The sequence below is a fragment of the Symphalangus syndactylus genome, chromosome 19 (genome assembly GCF_028878055.3).
Source record: "Symphalangus syndactylus isolate Jambi chromosome 19, NHGRI_mSymSyn1-v2.1_pri, whole genome shotgun sequence".
Classification (NCBI taxonomy): domain Eukaryota; kingdom Metazoa; phylum Chordata; class Mammalia; order Primates; family Hylobatidae; genus Symphalangus; species Symphalangus syndactylus.
This window is the reverse complement of record NC_072434.2, coordinates 88,479,603-88,500,954: the sequence shown is the minus strand read 5'-3', so window position 1 is coordinate 88,500,954 and position 21,352 is coordinate 88,479,603. Positions and strand designations below refer to the sequence as shown.

Here is a 21,352-nt window from a genome sequence, read left to right as displayed (position 1 = left end):
GACAAGGTAGATAGAAATGTGACAAAATTACCTACATACTTATTAAAGATGAAAGCTTATGTGGCTTTAGAGAAGAAAATCCCTGCATTAACAAATAGTGGCTGGGTGCGGTGGCTCATGCCTGTAATCCCAGCACTTTGGGAGGCCAAGGCAGGTGGATTACTTGAGGGCAGGAGTTGGAGACCAGCCTGGCCAACATGGTGAAACCCCATCACTACAAAAAATACCAAAATTAGCCGGGCCTAGTGGTGGGTACCAGTAATCCCAGCTACTCGGGAGGCTGAGGCAGGAAAATCACTTGAACCCAGAAGGTGGAGGTTGCAGTGAGCCGAGATTGCACCACTGCACTCCAGCCTGGGTGACAGGGCGAGACTGTCTCAAAAACAAAAACACAACCAAAAAACAAATAGTGACTCTTCTTATTGATGACTCCACCTGAAAGACGTATAATTTCTATTGATAAAGCTGGTTATTTTTAACTTCGATAATAAAAAATGAACATGTATTCATCTCTGATGTGCTATTACAACTACCACAGAATGCACAGTGGAGGCTACAGCATGACACATTGCAATTCATTCAAAAAATTAGATATTTTTACCGAAACAATAGCTTCAGTACAAATTGGCTATTCTGTAAAACATTCTAGGCCTATGTCCGATGTCTGGATATTACTTGTTATGATATTGGGTCCATCTAAAAGTCATGGTATTGTGAGACTGTAACTAACACTGTCAGAGGCCTGAGCCAGAACGACTCCATCTTGAATAGGGGCTGCATAAAATAAGGCTGAGACCTACTGGGCTGCATTTCCTGGAGGTTAAGGCATTCTAAGTCACAGGATGAGATAGGAGACTGGCACAAGATACAGGCCACAAAAACCTTGCTGATAAAACAGGTTGTGGTAAAGAAGCCAGCCAAGACCTACCAAAACTAAGATGGCAATGAACGTGACCTCCGGTCATCCTCACTGCTCATTGTACCCTAATTATAATGCAGTAGCACTCCAAGAGACTCTCCCACCAGCGCCATGACAGTTCACAAATGCCATGGCAAAATCAGGAAGTTACCCTATATGGTCTAAAAGGGGGAGGAACCCTCAGTTCTTGGAATTGCCCACCCCTTTCCCAGCAAACTCATGAATAATCCACCCCTTGTTTAGCATATAATCAAGAAGTAACTGAAACTGTTTCTAATCGGGGAGCCCATGTCAGTGCTCTGCCTGTGGAATCGCCGTTCTTTATTCCTTTACTTTTTAAATAAACTTGCTCTCACTTTGTGGATTCGCCCAGGATTCTTTCTTGTGTGAGATCCAAGAACCCTCTCTGGAGGTCTGGATCTAGCCCCTTTTTGGTAACAATACATCTTGATACAAATTATATAGTGTACTTTGACTTTTTAAAAGTAATTTTTGAAATTTAAGGCAGTACAAAGTTGATTTAGTAGGCAACTGCATACACCCAAGGCCTCTGGGTACTTAGAGTTAAGGTAAAAATGTCACAAAAACCCTCAGTGTCCTAAACAGATATCTTCGGTGCCAGTTAGATCTAAGCTGTTTATCCTCAAAAAGCAAACAGATACAGCAGCATTATTCACAACAACCAAAAGGTGGAAACAACCTGTCCATCAACAGGTGAATGGATAAATAAAATGTGATATAATATTATTGGAATATTATTCAGTCATAAAAAGAAATGAAATTCTGACACATGCCACAACATGGATAAACCTTGAAGACATTTGCCAGAAGGAATAAGCCAGTCACAAACCACAAATGCCGAGAATAGGCAAGTTCAAAGAGATGGAAAGAATAGAGACTATCAGGGGTTGGAGGGAAGAGGGTTACTGCTTAATGGCTGGAGTTTCCACTCAGAATGCTGAAAAAGCTCTGGATATAGATAGTGATGGTTACAGCGCATTACGAAGGTACTTAATGCCACTGGATTGTACACTTAAAGTGGTAACGGTAACTTTTAAGTTATGCATAGTTTATTACAATAAGAAAAAGAGAAGGAGGGAAGGAAGGAAGGGAGGGAGGGAGAAGAAAGGGAGAGAGAGAAAGAAAGAAAATAAAGAAAGAGAAAGAAAAAGGAAGGAAGGAAGGGAGAGAGGGAGGGAGGGAGGGAAAGAGAGGGAGAGAGAGAGAAAGAAAGAGAGAAAAGAAAGAAAGAGAGAAAGAAGGAAGGAAGGAAGGAGAGAGAAAGAAAGAAAGGAAGAAGAAGAAAGAAAGAAAGACGGAAGGAAGGAAAGAAAGAAAGAAAGAAACCCAGAACAGTACCCCTTAGCTCTCACTGTTGGGAACCCACTCTTCTGCGTCTAAAACCTCTGAAGAACAGAAGTGTGTTGTGTCTCTGAGTTCTAACAACAGACCATTAACCTACTCCTTATCGAGGGTGAACTAGACACAGGCATAGAGGTAAAGTAAGATGCTCCTGAAACTTTCAGATTGTTGCACAGTATGGCTGGGAAGAAAAGGCAGTGGGTGGAGGGTGAGGGAGGGGTCTTAAAGTGAGAACAATAGTGACAAAAACGAAGAAGAAAACTAGTTGTGGAATAACATCGGCAACTCCATATGTAGACTAGACACCTCTTCCCCATACATTTATTGCTCAATCCCTTGGGAGAAGTCAAAAATCTTTTTTCCTTTCAAACATCTAGTGGTGTGTGTGTGTGTGTGTGTGTGTGTGTATCACTAAGCAATTAGTGTATCAGCCTCTCTTAAACATTCACTCTTAGTGATCAAATTATGTTTGAGCCCACCCAATTTTCTCTGAGCGTTCATCATGGATGAGCTGAGTGCTGGGTGTTAATATAAACAACGTGGCAACACACAGGATGCAAGGGGAGTACCCATTTAGAGAGAACTAATACAATTCAATCAAAGGACGTGTTCAGTGGTGGAGCATCTGTGTGCCTTATCCCAACAACTCCCACCACCCCCTACACGACAGGAAGACGGGGTAATAAGCACTGAGCTGTCTATGATGCCCATTCCTCCTGGAGACACTGGCGTCGGGGAAAGAAGCAAGAATGAGTCAAGCAGGGTTATAGGGTAGGAGAGTTTGAGGAGCGCATGTGACCGGCCTCTATATTTAGGCTGACAACTCCATAGCTGGGGTCCTATCGGTGGTCCTTAGCAGATTTGGAAAGCATTCTGATGGAGGTAGGTAGAACCAGAACATAGCAAAATTGCCTGTACGCCCGTTACAGATACAGTCTGGTGGGACCTCAGAGATCGCTGTCCCTTACTCTGACTGAGCTGAGAATACAGCCTGTGCTTCCGGCAGCCCTGGTTGACCGTTTGCATGTGCAGATCGCTTTTGGCCGGCGGTTGCAGCTGCTGTGGACTGGGCATTGTCCAACGCTGCCAGCGGGCTGCCCTGCACCGTGGGGAGTCCCTCCCTCCCTCCTAAAGCTGGGCCCAGGCGGCCCGTTTGTTGCTACTGCCGCTGCCGCCGCTGCTGCTGTTCCTCAGCTGTCCGCAGCAAGGCCGTGTTTGAAGTTGGGCACAGTGTGCCTTTGAGGTGGCTCTTTGGCCCATTCATTGCAGCTGTCCCACTTGTGCTGGCACAAAGCAGCTGCCGGCCCCCTGCACACATCCTGCCCGCAAAGCCCAGCATGGGCCCCATGCCCTCAGGTTCCAGGGGCTGCTGAAGCCACGCCTGGCTGTCGGCTGTGGATCGTTGTCTTACGTCCAGCTTGGCTCTGGCAGTTACCTTTCTGCCAGTTGTTTAGCATAACCTGAGCCAAGGTCACGAGGCAAGTCTGATGTCCATGTGGGCTGGTTTGTTGCACGCACTTGTTCTGTGACTCCAGAAGGCTCATAAATGTGAGCCTCTGATGATCACAGGGGGAGACAGGACAAGAAAGGGACGGTTGAACTGATGGCAGGGTGTCAGTTCTACTGAAAAACAAGTCAGAATTTGCTGTCTGTGAACAATAGGTTGGTAGGACCCCAACATTTCCACAGGAGCACAGTGTGTAAATCATTGACTATATAGGACACTTAAATGAAGAAGGCTGGAAGACAAACTCAGTCCTTTTTATTTCCCAACCCAGCAAATGGGCTGAGCTTACAAGGTAGGTAAAACAACTTCCGTGGACTCTATGCCGGTTACAGGCTTCGGCACACAAACCGCTCCCATGGGACTGTGCCAAGCACTAAGAATTATATTTACAGTACGTTGAATTGAAAATATTTGCCACAAGTTCTGAGCCAAATTTTTAAAACAAGCTCATTTCTAGACCACTTGTGTGGTCTAGAAAATTCAGCCTGCCTGAATAAAACAAGAAAAATGATAGTAATTTAATATTCAATCCTGCTCTATATAAATGCAGAATAAAACAGGAGGTCAGCCAGCTGATGAAAGAGGTGAAACAGTGGATGAAAAAGCCATATTAATCAAAAAATTATCATTTTGGTGAGACTTGACCCTTATCTTCAAGATAAAGTATAAAAGGGAAGGTTGATAAACCACCGACAATTGCCATTTTCAATTTGATTTTTCTGGTCCATGTAGGAACTTTAGGGGCTTAAAAATTAATACCTGATTTATCAAAATTAAAAATTCCCAAGCTTAAAACCTAATTTTTCCTTAAGTTTAGGTTCAACTCACGACTCTTATTATTCTATTTCAACATCAAATACATTTTTCAACTACTTTTAAGAGTCCTTTTACTTCTTAATTAAATTACTTTAAATATTTAAAACTGTATTTATAAAAATAACATATTCTGCTTCTTTTTAAAAATGCTTCAATTATCTGATTAATAAACAAAAGTTTCCCAAGTATCTACATTGCTCTCTTAAATCTAATAAAAAGGGAGCTTTTTCATACAATGACTCATAAGCCTCTTTAAAGTTTTTGTATATTGTTTACAACTTTGGTAATATTCTCTTATATTTTTCAACTTAGAATCGTAAGTCAAATTAATTACCTCCATTTCACATTTTAAACTGAAATGTGAAATTAGAATGGTATTCTGTTACGTATTGAAATGTGCCCATTTTTCTTAAGTATTCCAAAATCCAGATATAGCAAACATATACTTACTCTGCCCAAATTTGGCCTAAAGTCTTAATATATTGATTTGATTTATTTTAAAATTTAAATATTTAATGCTATATCGTCCCAAAGCTTAAAAAAATTTTTAAGTTATTCACTCAAAAAAATTTTGTTATCCTAACCCAAGCAAGTTTATGGAAGTTTCTTTAAGACCTAGGACTTGATTCCTGCTGCAACCATGATGAGACAAAATGAGGTGTCTTTATTGCTACTCTAACAGGTACACCAAAACTTGATAAAGGGACTGGTCACTTGTCCATGTTCCAAGACTTAAATCCTATCATTATTTAATTTTCTGTCCACTCTCTGAAATCTGCAATTCCCATCAAGATGTAACTAACTCCCTCCACTGTCTTAGCTGGATTTGTCTCTCTTTGACTCTTGAGATAAGTGAACACCAACTTGTGGATTTTGAATATTTCCCAAGCCTTTTTCTGCCTGACCCTGTACATACAATCAAAACAATACTAATGACACCAGTGTTCCCCATTGAAGACAATGAAAGAAATATGCAGAGACGCTGTTGGTGAAGGCGATCTAACCCAGCCTGATGAGTAGGAGCTGGTAAAGAATGGAAACCTCTTGGCTAAATTCAGGTTTTACCGAGAATGCCCAGATAGCAGTGGGGACAATTCCTTTGACAAGACTGAAGGCACGGAGGTGGCTGCAGAAATCCTGGTAAGAGATATTAGGCAGTGAGAGGTTATACACAAATGAGTGGGACAAAGGGTGATAGATTGACAGGTAGAGAAAATAAGTATTTTTCAAAAGCTGACGCCTTCATCAAGTTTCAAAAGTGCTCAAGTTTTGACTGAATTTTTAAACAAGTATCTGTAGGTAGATATTCTATGTTGTTGCTTGAAGTGAGAACAGAAAGTTCTGAATGACAGCTGTATTAGGGTTGGGTAGGAGGAAAAAGTTGTCATTTTCTAAGGAACATTCAGGAGCCAGCTGTGTTCACACTCCTTTTGCAGGTCATCTCCTTTAGCTTCGAAGTCACTTCTCTCTGCTTCCTCAGGCTTAGTGAGGGTGCCCTTTCCTGCATTCTCACAGTGCCCTGTGCGTCTTCCTTAAATCATACATACAGATTTGCAATTAGGTAATTATTTGTGTAATTACTTGGAAAATATCTTTCCTACTCTACGAGAACTAGAACCATGTCTGTCCTGTTCACTGATACATCCCTGGTAGCCTAGTACAGGGTCCAGCATCTAAGAGTCCTTGGACATCAGAACTCCAGGCTCTTCAGCTTTTGGACTCCAGAACTCACACCAGCCACCCCAGATTCTCACCGTTTGGCCTCAGACTGAGTTACGCCATCAGCTTCCCTGGTTCTGACACTTTCAGTCTTGTATTGAGCCATGAACCGAGCATCCCAGGGTCTCCAGCTGCACACGGTCTGTGGTGGGACTTCTCAGCCTCCATACTCATGACAGCCAATTTCCTTAGTAAATCTCTTCTCATCTCTCTCTCTTTTTTAAAAAAGAATCTTCTAAAATGTAGGCAAGGGTGTCAGTTTAAAAGCTACAAATAGGAGGAAGGTGGTCAGGGGAGTGCAGACTTTAGACCTTAGATTCTACACATCTCTTCAAATGTTATGAGCAGCTCTCAAAACAATAAGAAGAAAAATAATTCCTTTGTGAATTATGTCAACCAAATGATTAAAAGTCAACTAAGTCTGAAACATTTTAAATGGTATTATAATGTAAGGCTGATGAGTAATTTAACTCTAATGTTTCATGTAGACATTTGTCAAATACATTCAGTGTAATAATTACTTTGGATATTATGTTTAAAAAATATAAATTATAAAAAAAATAACTTTTTTCTATTGCTGGGGAATTCTGACTCCTAGTCGCACATGTAAACTGGCTCCTCAAGTTTACTGCCAGGTTTATGATGCTCTGATTTATAGTAGCATTTTAAAAATACAAATTATAGTCAGGTTTGATATCACAAGGGACATGTGACTTCTAACCTCGGAGTGAATGTGGCCTCTCACGTTTATTGCCAGATTATGATTTTATGATGCTCTGATTTATAGGGACTGCAAAAGTTCCTATAAGGCATTCTGTTCTTTATCACAATCATCTTTGAATCTTTATTTATGATCATGTTAATATTGTGCTTTAGTATTTTTGTGTTTCTGACAATTTTATGGCCCATGAGAGAAGGATCCTTGGGGCGTCTGCTCTGCCCGTAATTCCTGGCCTTCTAAAGTAACTGACCTCATCAGAATTCATTGAAACAGTACTGTTACTTCACATAAGACAAGAACAAGGGGCTATGGGCTTTTTAAATTAAGTAGACATAAGCCAATGACAAATTCCATAAAACATATTCAGACATAATTACAAATCTTAAGAGTAAATCGGAATCTGAAATCAGTAGCTGCATCAGGTTGTGAGACCCCTGGTATTTTGGAGCCTCCTTTTAGAAACAGGAAGTAAGTGGGCCACCAAGCGGAACCAGGGCACACAAGGGGGTCCCTGAACTCCTTTGTACCCTCAATTTGGTGCTTCTTGAAGGCTATTCCTGTTCCAGATGGAGCTATCCGCACAGGAGCCATTCTCTGGGGGGCAAGGAGGCCTGACCACGGGAAAGCACATATCCAATGTGAAACTTCTGGAAAATTCTGGTTGTACTTTCCATAGAGAAAATATTTATCTGGGCCAAGATGTGAATTAAAACCGACAGCTGTCCCCACTGGCCTTGTGGGAAAGCAAACAAAACTCAGAATTTCTGATGTTCCTCACTCTCCACATTCTCAGTGAAAAGAGAAAGGAGGCCTATTTGCCATTTTCTCAGAAGTGTGGGCTTTCCAGAGATACGGCACTTGGTTCGCTTTCACGTTACATGTATATATATATCTTTGTTTAGTCATAGTGAAGAGGAGGTGGGTTTTAAAATGTCAAAGCACTGGCCTCAAGACAGTGGGCGTGGTTCCCATTTGTACAGCACAGAATTTCAGGACACAGGGCCATCTAAGAAGAGCGTATCAACCTGGAATCCCTACCTGCTGTCTCTAACCCTCCTGAGGAAATCGGAAGTTCTGAAGATCATTTGGTAAGTAAGCAAAGCACAGGAAACTCACACCGCCTGCTGTGTTTTTAAGGAGTGATCCCTGATCTTGAAGTCGGCTTCTGGAGTCTGTCTCTTTCCCATGAGTTTCCCTCTGTGTACCCTGGAGGCAAGTGCGCAGTCCAGGCTCCCTGCACTGCCGTCCCTGAGAATGGTGAATCGGGAGCAAGAAAAGTTCATTTACACTCAATCACATGAGGCAGCTAGCCATCCATTCCTGACAGCGTGGACGGTAACCTGGCAGGGCAAGCAATAGGCTAGAAATTCAGTCTGTGGATTTTAATCCCTGCTGTGCTGTGTGTGACCCCAGGGTGAGCCTCTTAACGTTCATCCTGCTTCAGTGTCCACATCTGTAAGAGGGGGGACTGGTCACACAGCTGGCAAATATTAGCAACATGTTGCTGTTGAACTGATGGATGAGGGTTCCTCAGAGCTCTGTCACCTTCTCCTTAGAGGATGGGGAAGGCTTCCAAGGCATGAATCTGTCTAATGTTTTGTTAGATCCTTTGCATAAATGCCTCGTCCCTGTTTTAGATAAAACCTCATCTTATTCCTCTACTCTGGGGCATCTCTGGCAGGGCAGGGCCCTGGCTGCAGTTACCATTGGATGCCAGGGATAGGCTGAAATCACAAGGGGGAGACTGAAGAGTGGGGAAGAGAATGGGAAGGTTGGAGACAGAGAGAGGCAGAAATCAAAGCTGTGCCCAGGCTAGGCGGGCTCAATGTCTTAAGAACACCATGGGACGTAGACCCAGACAGACCTGGGTTCAAACCTCCCACGCAGCTGTGACAGTAACTGCCCTATGGCTCATTTTCTCCATCAATAAAATAAAGGATGGCTGGGCACCGTGGCTCATGCCTGTAATCCCAGAGCTTTGGGAGGCTGAGGTGGGAAGATCACTTGAGCTCAGGAGTTCACGGCCAGCCTGGGCAACATATAGAGACGAAATCCCTATTAAAAAGTAAAAAATTAAGTCAGGAGTGGTGGTGCATGCCTGTGGTCCCAGCTACTCAGGAGGCTGAGATGGGAGGATCTCTTGAGTCCAGAAGTTCAAGGCTGCGATGAGCTATGATCACATTACTGCACTCCAGCCTAGGTGACAGAGTAAGACCCTTTCTCTGAAAATAATAATAATAATAATAATAAAATAAACAAATAAATAAGATAGAGACAATAGTACCTACATCCGAGCATTGCTGTGAAGATGGATCCCATAAGTACGTGCAGAGCCCTTAGCACAGGGTTGGCATTGATAAGTGACAGCCCTAATGCTACTGCTCAGATGTAGAGGGTTTTTACTTTTTATTTACCATCCTACCAGGGAGACCTGGATTTATTACACATTTTTTTAAAACAATTTCAACTTTCATTTTAGATTCAGGAGGCACAGGTGCACGTTTGTTACATGTATTGCCCTTTCTTTCTTTCTTCCTTCCTTCCTTCCTTTCTTTCTTTCTTTCTTTCTTTCTTTCTTTCTTTCTTTCTTTCTTTCTTTCTTCTTTCTTTCTTTCTCTTTTCTTTCTTTCTTTCTTTCCTTTTCTTTCTTTCTTTCTTCTTTCTTTCTTTTTTTGAGACAGGGCATGGCTCTGTCACCCAGGCTGGAATGCAATGGCCTCATCTTATGTCACTGCAACCTCTGCCTTCTGGGCTCAAACCATCCTCCCACCTCAGCCTCCCAAGTAGCTGGGACTAGAGGTGCAAGCCACCATACTGCTCTAATTTTTATATTTTTGGCAGGGACAGGGTTTCACCATATTGCCCAGGCTGGTCTTGAACTCTGGGGCTCAGGTGATCCTCCTGCCTTGGCTTCCCAAAGTGCTAGGATTACAGGTGTGAGCCACCACACCCAGCCCTTGTACTGCACATTCTTTACAGCCCCCTGGGAGGCTGCCTTCCCTCTCAGTGTTTCCATGCTGCCCCCTGACTCACAATAAAGCATCAGCTCCTGCTCTAGCATGGGAGGTGACTTGCTCTGGAGAAGAGGCACTGAGTGCAGCCAGAGCAGCCTTTAGAAGCAGCTGGGCATAAGTTCAGATGCATCATGGGGGACATCTGCCTGGAGGAGCGGACGGGGAGACAGCTCATCCCATGACATTAGAGCTGTTTGTGTGTTTCCCACTCTGGGTTCTCAACTCCTTAAAGGCAAGGATCCTACTTCCCAGGGATTTCAGAGAGGAAATAAATGCCTGTGAAACACCGAGCACAGTGACAGGCACATGATTCTCACGAAATGGTCCCTACTTAAAATTCAAATGCTACTGCTGATCATAATGCTTATGACATTCATGATGCTTATATTCTTAAGGTGAGGCTTTTAGGAGACACTCGATAAATGTCTGTCAAGCTGGAAAAAGTCTGTGATGATCATTTACAGAGTTTATTCCTTCACTACCTGGGTGGGTTGACATTCTTGAGCCTATAAAGTAGAGAAGGATGAAAAAAATTCTATTTTTTCTGAAACTCCAGGAAATCTTGTGGCTAAATCTAAGGAAATGGTGTCCCATCATTCAAGACTGAAGAGCAAACACACAGGAAATTTCTCACAACTTCCCCTAAGTCACCTAGTGTCTTCAACATCCAGAAGCATCCACTCTCAGCAAAGTGGGAGCTTAAAAGCTGTTTTAGTTTGCAACAAACGTCGTTCTCCTTGATCCATTAATATGACATTGAACCACTTCAACCTCCACTCTTTCACAGGTCAAACATGGTCAAATATTGACATCATAGTAATAGAGATGACTTTCACAAACATCTATTGCATTGAAATAAAAGAAGAAATTGATTGCCTAATATAGACGGGTTTCAGTATCCATTTTTTCAAATGAGAGCCTTGCAAGAAGTCAATGGTTCCTTCTCTACATTCACAAAGTTGTGACCAAAATGAACGACATTTCCCTTTCTTCAACAGCCTGTATACATGTTAAAAAGACTTTGGTATTGGTTTTATGATTCATTTTTTTCTCAGGCTTACTCTGGGAATGATATCATTGAATAAAAAAATATTTTTATTTAACAAACACTCAGACAGAGCTCATGATGTGCCAGGCACCATTCTAAGCACTTCATACACATTAATGCATCTTACTGTCTTAAGGATTCTAATGAGATAGGTACTATTCTTATCCATGTTTTGCAAATGGGGGAAGTGAGGCATACAGAGGTTAAAGAAGTTTGCCCAAAATCTCAAGGCTATTAAATGATGGAGGTAAGACACACTTCTTGTCACTGCTCTACTGTCATTTCATGCCAAAGGTGAACATTAAAACAATAACTAAAAACGGTATAGCTGTTCCCAACAGGATTTCTTGACCTCCTCTTCCCCATCTCTTTTGGCTATGGGTATTTTTTTTTTTCTTTAATCTTTTGTTAATGGTTTGGGACCTTATTATACCTATTCTTTCATTACAAACTGTTGAAACCACTACCCTTTTTATTTTTTAAAGATACTGATAGTATATAAATAATTAAATAGCAATTTCAGCTCCTTATATAGTTGAGCCTAAGAGGCATTGTACAGTTTGGGTCTTTGCATTTATTCGCTCCCTCTCTTCCTTCTTCGAAAGTGTTGGTTTTCAAGATACTTATGTAGAACCCACATTTCACTATGCATTTACTTAGCCAACAGAACACAGTTACATTCATTGGTTTCTGCCCACACTTATAGTCCAGGTTTTTCAATAGCACTATTGAGTATTTAAATGAATTATTTGTGAATATATTTATATATCTTTGCATTTGCATTTAATATAGACACAAATCATTATTTGGAAGATTGCGTTTTAGCCTGTGGTGATTTATAGGCTCATAATAGCAGTAATAGCATGAAAGAAAAATTCTCAAATTTATTTACAGGTAGCCAATGCTGAGATCATAAATTAAGTGACAAGAAGCAACTAAAGTAGTCATCAAAACTCTGGCTGGGTGTGGTGGCTCACGTCTGAAACCCCAGCATTTTGGGAGGCCTAGGTGGGAGGATTGGTAGCCTGAGACCAGCTACTGGGCAACATAGTGAGACCTCCCCTCTCTATAAAAAATTTTAAAAATTAGCTGGACATAGTGGCATGCGTCTGTGGTCCCAGCTACTTACGAGATCAGGACAAGAAGATTGCTTGAGCCCAGGAGTTTGAGGCCGCAGTGAGCCATGATCACGCCACTGCATTCCAGCCTGGGCAACAGAGCAAGACCCTGTCTCTGAAACAAAAACAAAAACAAATTCTTTGTTTGCCTTCGACCTAAACCCTAACCTGTTTCTGAATAAAGAGCACATTTAATCAAGTCATGAAGCTTTCTAGAAAACCAGCCCCTGCATCTAACAAGACATCAATTTCTGAACAGCTTAATTGAATTAACGAGAAGATTATTCACTTGGCAGGATGTTGTGTGTGTGTGGTGGGGGGGTGGTAGTTGTTGATCACAGAGCAGCCAGATTCAGGCACAATTGGCTACTGCTGTCAATTTAATTAGTAGCATAGATCCTGTCTCAAATAGTTCTTCATTCCAGTATTTGGTGTTAAAAGAAGTATCAATCATCCTTGGTCTATTTGGTTGAGTGCATAAGTTACTTCTCTGATTTTTATAGATGCCATATCTTTTTCTCTCCCATTCACTCATTCATCCACACAATAATGAACACCTCCTATGTCGCTAGGATCTGGGGCTAGAAGATGATGCAGTCTTTAAAGGTAAAAACATTTGAGGCCATTTAGGTGAACTTGAAGGAGAACTGCTTACTTTGCCTCTAAAGAGATTTCCTCTATGGACAGTTTCAGGCTTTATTTTGAAAATGTGTGAATAACAACTTATTAAAATGTTAATGTCAGAATTTTAGGATTTGCAAAACAATGCTTTAAACCTCTAGCTTGTGGCATTTAAAATTATGTTTCCTGAAATGTTTTGAGTTGTGTTTTTTTGCAGATTGTCTTTTCATGTGGTAGATGGGAGAACAGGAACTTCTCAGTGGAGTAATTCCACAGAGCAGGGTGGCCTCATAGGACACTGAGCTGGTGGTACCCAGGTTGGCTTGATTAGAAGAGCTTCTAGGCTCTGCCCGGCCGCCCTGTCTGGGAAGTGAGGAGCTCCTCTGCCCGGCCGCCCCGTCTGGGAAGTGAGGAGCGCCTCTGTGCGGCCGCCCCTTCTGGGAAATGAGGAGCCCCTCTACCCGGCCGCCCCGTCTGGGAAGTGAGGAGTGCCTCTGCCCGGCCACCCATCGTCTGGGATGTGAGGAGCGCCTCTGCCTGGCCACCCCGTCCGGGAAGTGAGGAGCCCCTCTGCCCGGCTGCCCCGTCTGGGATGTGGGGAGGGCCTCTGACCGGCCGCCCCGTCTGAGAGGTCTACCACGGAGGCCAGAAGCAATGTCGGGGCTGGATGTGGTGACTCACTCCTGTAGTCCCAGTACTCTGGGAGGCCGAGGCGGGTTGATCACTTGAGGCTAGGAGTTCGAGACCAGCTGGCCAACATGGTGAAACATATGAAAAATACAACTGACAAACCAACCAACCAACCAAGCGACAACAGAACAGGTCTACCCTGGAGTCATACTCTAATTTTTTTCTATTTTCCTCCCTTTCTGATCCTTTATCCCACTTTCTTTTTCTTCCTCTTCCTTCTCCTTCTTCTTTGTCAAATAGAGGATTGAGTTATTATCACTGATCCATACAAAGTCCCTCTCTCATTTATTTTCTTTAATTCCCACCCCCTATTTCTATTCCCCGTCTTCCCATGTGCAACCTTCCTAATATGTTTGATATGCATCTTTTTGTTTGTATGTACTTTCAGAAAATGTTTATTGTTTTGTGTGCAAAAAAAAATAAAAATAAAAATAAAAATAAAAATAAATAATAATAAGAAGAGCTTCTAGGCACAGCTCTACAGTCCCCAAATCCCCAACTCTCACCTGACTTTTCACCACTGGAGCAACACAATTTTGGGTCTCAGAAGCTGAGGTAACTTCAGAAATCCCAGATAATACTGGGGCAGGGACACTTGGAGTGGGGGTGGGAGAAAGACTGTAGAAAGGCTAGGAGGCAGAGGAGCTGGAGGCACACCTGGATCATACTCTGCAGCATCCAGTATCTGGCCTTCGTTAGACCTCCTCATCCAGAGATGCTTAGAGAGGAGGACAGAGGGAAGGCATGTGGTTTCCCCTCCTCTTATTGCAAGAGGGGCTGCCCTTCCGGATTCAGGTGAGGTGAACAAGGGTTGTTAGCACCCCTTGAGTGAAGACCCTCTGACTACCTGCTATTTTGTGACCATCACACAACCCATGAGCATCAGCTCCAGGAATGAATCTTCCTCCTGGGTGGTGAGCTGAGCAAGTTCGTCTCCAGGGCCAGCTTCTGTGCTGCTAGCAGAGTGGCTAAGAGCAGAAACAAGCTGATGAGTGGGACCCAAAGCCACAGGGATTGCTCTTTATGAAAGTGAATAAATAGTTAATGAGGGACAGAGCTCAGCCTCACCAATTTGGGCAAGCCCAGGTATAAATCCTGCACCCCTTTGCTGCTCTTCCAAGGCTACTGCAATAGCCTCTTAGGTACAAGCAAAAACAATTTTATGAATGCTCTCTAGATAGGAGCCCAATCAGTTTTTGCCCCATAATGTTAGTGTCTTCAAGCAGCCATGTTCTCATCTTCAATGGCTCTTAGCTAAAATGAACATCTTTATTTGTATATAGTAACTGATGAGAGTAATTTGCTTCAAAATAGACGTTATGGTTTAAAGGACAATCTATGTGCTTAAAACATTCCAGAAATGCCATAATTAAGCTGTTAAAAGGATATCATATGGAAAATGACTTATATGTGAGAATGTATAATGTAAACCATATTACCTACAATTTTTCTAAATGTTGAAAGTGTAAGTATTAGCACGTAAAAGTGATTTATGCAATGTCAATTCCTTAAACAGAAGGTGTTCCAGTTACCCATTGCTGCATAACAAGCCACCCACTTGTGGCATAAAGCACCAAAAGTGACCATTCATCATTATTGTTGTTGTTATTGTCTATCCTGGGTTTGGGAGGCAGACATAGTTCAATCTGACAGTTCTCACTCAGGGTCTCTCAAGTGGCTGTAGTCAGATTACAGTGACTGAGGCTGGAGTCTACTCAAAGCCTTGCTCACTCTCATGTCGGGCAGTTGAGGCTGATGGTCAGCTGGTATATTAAGCATATCTTTTATCCTGGTACTTGGACAGCAAGGGTCTTGCTGGCACTAGAGGGACTTCCCCTCTCAGGGCTAGCTGATTCATAGAGATAATGAATGACTTTCATATGCAAACCAACCAATTCAGAGCCCTGTATCCCAGCCAGTCCAGAGCCCTGTACCCCAACCACCTCATTTATTGAGCTTTTCCAGCTTAGGCCACTTACCTATCTGCTCAGCGAACAGACAACTAGAGACTACCCCTATATTCTAGAGACCACCGAAATTACTCAAGCCAATCCTAAACCCGCTCAGCCTGCCTTTCTTTTCCTTCCCACAGAAACTACAATAAAGACTCTTGCCCACATTTTCCCCTCATTCTCTCTGCCTCCTGACCATCCTTAGCGCTTCCCTGTATGATCCCCCATGGTGTGATGTGCCTTCTGTTTCCAGGGATCTGTGAGGGTAAAAATGTCTTCCTTCAAAAGAGTCATTTCTGTGTCTATGTGTCTTACCACACTTCATTCAAAGAGATCGCAGGTACATTTTCAAACAGCTGGGACCTCAGCTATTGGCCAGATCGCTGACATGTGGTATCTCCATGTGGCTTGGGCTTCCTTACCTTATGACTGTTGGGTTCCAAGGGCGGGCATCCTGGGAAAGAGCGAGCGAGCTAGATAGAAGTTGTATCGACCTTCTAATGACCCTCACGAGTCACTCAGCATCCCTTCTGTCATGCTTTCTTTGTTAGAAGCTAGTCAGTAAAGCCAGCCCATCTTCAAGGGAGGGGAATGAGATTTCACCTCTCAATGGAAGAGTGCCAAAGAGTTTGCAGCCATGTTTTAAAACCACCACAGGTGGATTTTATTCATGGATCTATTCGTGAGTCCTTAAATAACCAATGAGCTCAGCTTAAGAATAGTTTTGCTCAATTCAGATATTTCCGTATGTGGAGATCAGGTTCCATTTTTTAAGCAGTGTCTTTATCACTCATCTTCTACTGTTTCATCATGGCAATGTACATATTTTTAAAATTGTACCTCTTTTGATATTTCACAACTCTTGATGCTGTGATCTTTAATGCCTTAGGTAGGGCTAAATTATTGAAAATAATTTGAAATGGTTTTAAGTCCCAGTTAGAAATTTTATTTTTTCTTCCTGTCAAGCCACTATCTTAACACAATTTGGAATAGAGTGTTCGCTTAGAGAATTGACTGTAGGCCAAAATTAAAAAAAAAAAACAAACATTTAAAAATCAATCAATTAAAATGTAAAAATTAGGCTATGTGGAATGTGAAAAGTGGTTATTAGGATTTTTAGTTGTAGTGTGACTTGACTGACAAGAATTTATGTTTTCCTAATCGAATTGTTGCTTTTATTTTTATTAATTTATTTCAGAAAAAGGACTTGAAGAAAATGGCAGAGAGAGCATTCAATCTCCTAAATGATGAGTAAGTGATTAATTCAAAATTCTTGATGACCCATTTTAAGACAGGAGACAGGGAAAGAGGAAGGCTTTTGCATAGTGCTTTGGTTTCACTGGCAAATAATACCAGAGTAGCTAAATCTACTTCAAGAAAATGTGATAAAGGCATCAGAAAGGTCAGTCTCAGCATGAGAAAAAGGCAAACCTAGCTGCCTGGAAACTCCTTTAAAAATATCCAAAATTAAATGAACATTAGGGTTTGGAATTAAGGAAGCCAGACGAGGCATCAGAAATGTATAGATAAGTCAATAAAACCAAAGCAAGAAGGGAGATGTCACTTAGTAAAGCCCTGAGCTGAGAGAGAAAACACTTCCAAGAAACATCAGAAGAAAACATACAGAAAACGCTTTTCTCATTTTCAGATGGGCCTCATGGGCAGAAGACATCAAAAAGGCAGGGGTTTTGAGTAACAACTTGGTGCCCAGCTAAACAAAAGAATTAGGTTTACATCTACAGGTTCTGAACGCTTCACCTCTTATGGAATTTTTCCCATCATTATGGAGATAATAGATCTCCTTTTTGTGACTTGATGAAGTGCAAAACAATTAACAGAAGGCTCAACATCGCATTTGATAACACCAAAGAAAATGAGAGCAGAAAGTCTCCTAGGAAGTCAGTCTCTGGCATCCAAACCAGATGGCTTGGTGACGGCCCTCCTCCTCTTGAAGGCTGCAAGAGTATGGCAGGAGTTAGTGTCAGGAACAGTCTCGCTCAAGTCTCTATGGCATGAAATCAGAATATATCCATCTTTTCTTCATCTGGTGAAATAAGATGTTTTTTAAGCTTTTCTTTATTAGTAACCCTCTCTTTGTTTTTGTTTGTTTGTTTGTTTTGTTTTGTTTTGTTTTGTTTTGAGACAGTCTTCCTCTGTCACCCAGGCTGGAGTGCAGTGACGTGATCTCAGATCACTGCAACCTCCGCCTTCTGGGTTCAAGTGATTCTCATGCCACAGCCCCCCAAGTGGCTGGGACTCCAGGTGTGCGCTACCACGCCTGGAGAATTTTTTGTATATTTAGTAGAGATGGAGTTTCACCATGTTGGCCAGGCTGGTCTTGAACTCCAGAGCTCAAGAGATCCACCTGCCTCAGCCTCCCAAAGTGCTGGGATTACAGGAGTGAGCCACCGCGCCCAGCCTTCATTTTCATTTGTGAGATCAAATGTCTCTGTTTCTTCCAATTTTCCCTTAAGTCATGAAGACCAACTCTGGTCTAGATGCTACTGATTCTCTCACAGTTTGTATTAGCTGAACAGTTTATATTTGCTTAGGCACACAAGGTTCTTTGTTTAAACTGTAGCACTCTTTGCTAATTATTATCTTTAACCCATGAGACACTCTGACCCTCAAGATCTCTTTCCATCCTATTCCAAAATAACAACAACCACTTTCATATCTTTTCTTATATTTATACATGGAGTTTCTGTCCCCAAGTTTTAAAATGCTATAAATTACAGAGAAATTCAGAGCAAATGACATTACATTTTATCTTGTATTAGAGTTTTTTGTGTACATGTCTCATCTTTTCTATTAATTAAAACTCCTAATTGGCAGGAAATATTTGTTACTCATTGTTGTGGCTTTTATATTGTTCAGTCAAAAGCCTTGCACAAATCTCTATCAACAGCACATTATGTTGTATCCATGTGTACACTACATATCAACCATCCCATTGTATAATCATTACTCATACTTTTCTTTCTTTTTTTTCTTTTCTTTTTTTTTTTTTTGACGGAGTCTCTCTCTGTTGCCCAGGCTGGAGTGCAGTGGCGTGATCTTGGCTCACTGCAACCTCCGCCTCCCGGGTTCAAGCAATTCTCCTGCCTTAGCCCCACTGAGTAGCTGGGATTACAAGCATGCACCACCAGGCCCGGCTAATTTTTGTATTTTTAATAGAGACAGGGTTTTGCCATGTTGGCCAGGCTGGTCTCGAACTCCTGACCTCAGGTGATCTACCCACCTCAGTCTTCCAAAGTGCTGGGATTATAGGCATGAGCCACTGCTCCCGGCCTCATTATTCATACTTTTCTATCTCCCCGCTAGACTGTGTTTATGTAACTTATTGTGCACACAATAACTGGCACTTACGATGCATGCAGAAAATGTTTTTGAATGAGACGTTGGTTGAATAAAACTTGTTGGATGAATAGATAGATGGGTGGATGGATGGGGTAAGTGGACAATGATGGAGGATGGATGGGTGGATAAATGGATGGATGGATGGATAGATGGATGGATGGATGGATGGGTGGATGGATGGATGGATGGATGGATGGATAGAACATCAACTTGTAATATTAACCAAAAACTTTTTCAGAATAAACTTGAACTTATATAGGTTTACTCTTCTGTCTTCCTTTTAGGCAATCTTAAATCTCGTTAAATGGTTATCCTAAATTAACTTCTAAAAGTCATGACAAAATTTCAGAAACACATTTGTTTACAAATACTGAAGAAGGGTAGCGAAGGAGGTGGTGCTGAGGAGACTGTGATGCGCGTGCCCTCCCCACTCTACGGGATGCGCGCACACAGTGCTCTGCTCAGGCTGGTCAGATGCCGCAAGTCCGCGAGCACTAAAATATCCGCAGAAACACATTGCTTCTGTGTTCGTTATTTTCCAAATAACAGCAGCAGAATGCTTTGGGAAGAGGTCGTGAGCGGCGTGGAGGAGGAAGTCGATCTGAAATGCTTGAGGAGGTGGAGAAGAAAAGCCAGAGAGAGCGGAGAGACCTTGGGAAGAGAGGGCTGGAGAGGCCAGACGTGAGAATCCAGCGCCCCGCTGCCACCTCGGCCACACGGAGGCATTTCGCGGAGCCTCGGTTCCCTCATTAGAAAAACCGAGGGGTGGAACTGCTTCGTTTTTGAAGTTCCTTCCAGCTCTAAAATGTCTTAGTTGTATGCAAGCCAAAATAAACAAAAAATGGTATCACTTTATGCATATGCTCTTCTAAATATCCCAGTGGGAAAGCACGAAGCCTGTGTTTCCAGCTCGCTGCTTCAGAGATGCCAGTTCACAACTCGTTTTTTAATCTCGGGGACATTATCCGAATTCCTGATGAAAGTGAGTCGTAGTTGTGTAGGGGCCAGGGTGTGTATGTGTGAGAAGACAGAGAAAGAGCAGGAGAGCGAGAGAAAGAGAGAGAGAGAGAGGAACAGACAAGAGTAGGTCCTCCTCAATATTTGGACTATGGTCTCTGACTACAAGAGAGCACCGCTAGCAACACTATTTCATTCATGATCTGGTTCACTTGGTAATTTTCAAGCCTCTACAATATATTAGGTATAAACATTTCCAAAACATTGCCTATCCCAATTTCTTTTAACAAGGACAGAAGAATTATCTGCACTCACATGACATGATTCTACTGTGTTCTTCACCTCTTTTTTTTCTTAATCCCACAGTACCAGAGACATGCATGCATCTTGTTGTCATCTTTGTTTTTAAACTGTCTTAAAATACAAGCAAAGGAAAAAGTGATCAACAGATTCAAAGAAAGAAGGAGATGCAGTTAACACCGAAGCTGCTTTTTTGTGGGAGCACTTACAAGTCTAAAATAAGAATCTTAAGTGCCATTTGCCTGGAAAAGAGCGTAGCAGGAGACAGATGTTTCCCTCATTATTTTTGTTCAGAGGCACCATTGCTGCTACGACATGTCACCATCCGAGAGGGCCACCAGCAAAGGGAAGGATGGCTGTGCCTTATTTACCCTGTGACTTCCGTGGCAGGACCCAGGGAAAACAATTGTAGCTTGCAGTTTTAAAAAAAAATTTAGAAGCCATGGCTTTCAGAATAAAGATATTGAGCAATCATCTGTTTCTAATGTCATGAGACAGATCTCACTTTCCTTTCTTTCCAAGTAGTATCTTCTCCTGTTTTTCTTGGTGGAGAGGCATTTTTGCAACATGCTGAAAACTAAGCAGAGAAAATGGGCAAAGTCAAGGTCAGATGTATATCTCTCCTTTGGTCTATTTTGAATCATACATACCATTTTTTGTATGTTCCAGCTAATTCATGTTGGGGCTTTGCTGAACGTTAGCACCTCTGGGCATGGGTGATGTTGCTGGGTTTTCTTATTCAGTAAGAGCATAAGCATCTTTTACCAGGTTTGCTCAAGCCCACCCTAGAGAGCCAGGCCTGGGCAGCCCACGGTCCGGGAAATGCTCCATTCTTTCGTGTGTTGGGCAGGATTTCCTGCAAAGGGCCAAGAAAACATACTTTCCCATTGTCTTGGTTTAAACTGTAGAAGGCCCTTGTGTCCACATGGAGACTTTGTTATTCGCTGCCGTCATAACTCAGGGAGACGGACAGGCCACTCTTTGGCACTGTACACAGTCCCCCTGATGGTCACCTTCACAACAAAAGCAAATGAAGAGACAAGGTGTTTCTATACCTGTCGCTGGGCTCACCATGCCTCGCACCTCTCCCATTCACCTAGTTGGTAAAACAGGAAGAGCACAGCTGGAACCAAATGGAAGGAACAAAATATGAACCAACTCGCCGGCAGTGCTGCTTGGTTGATTAGCACTCTTGCTTAAGGGCATGTTTATGCTCTATCGCTCTATAGGAAAGAGTATCAGTGTGTA

The 21,352-nt window shown here is 42.4% G+C and overlaps 1 long non-coding RNA gene across 1 annotated transcript; it reads left to right on the top strand.

Annotated features, from left to right (window-relative positions):
• Window positions 1-8,013: 8,013 nt before the first annotated feature.
• LOC129458436 (uncharacterized) lies at window positions 8,014-20,114 on the top strand. Its single transcript, XR_010114671.1, has 3 exons — window positions 8,014-8,132; window positions 16,686-16,738; window positions 19,397-20,114. It is a non-coding gene; the product is annotated as an uncharacterized lncRNA (long non-coding RNA).
• Window positions 20,115-21,352: the final 1,238 nt, after the last annotated feature.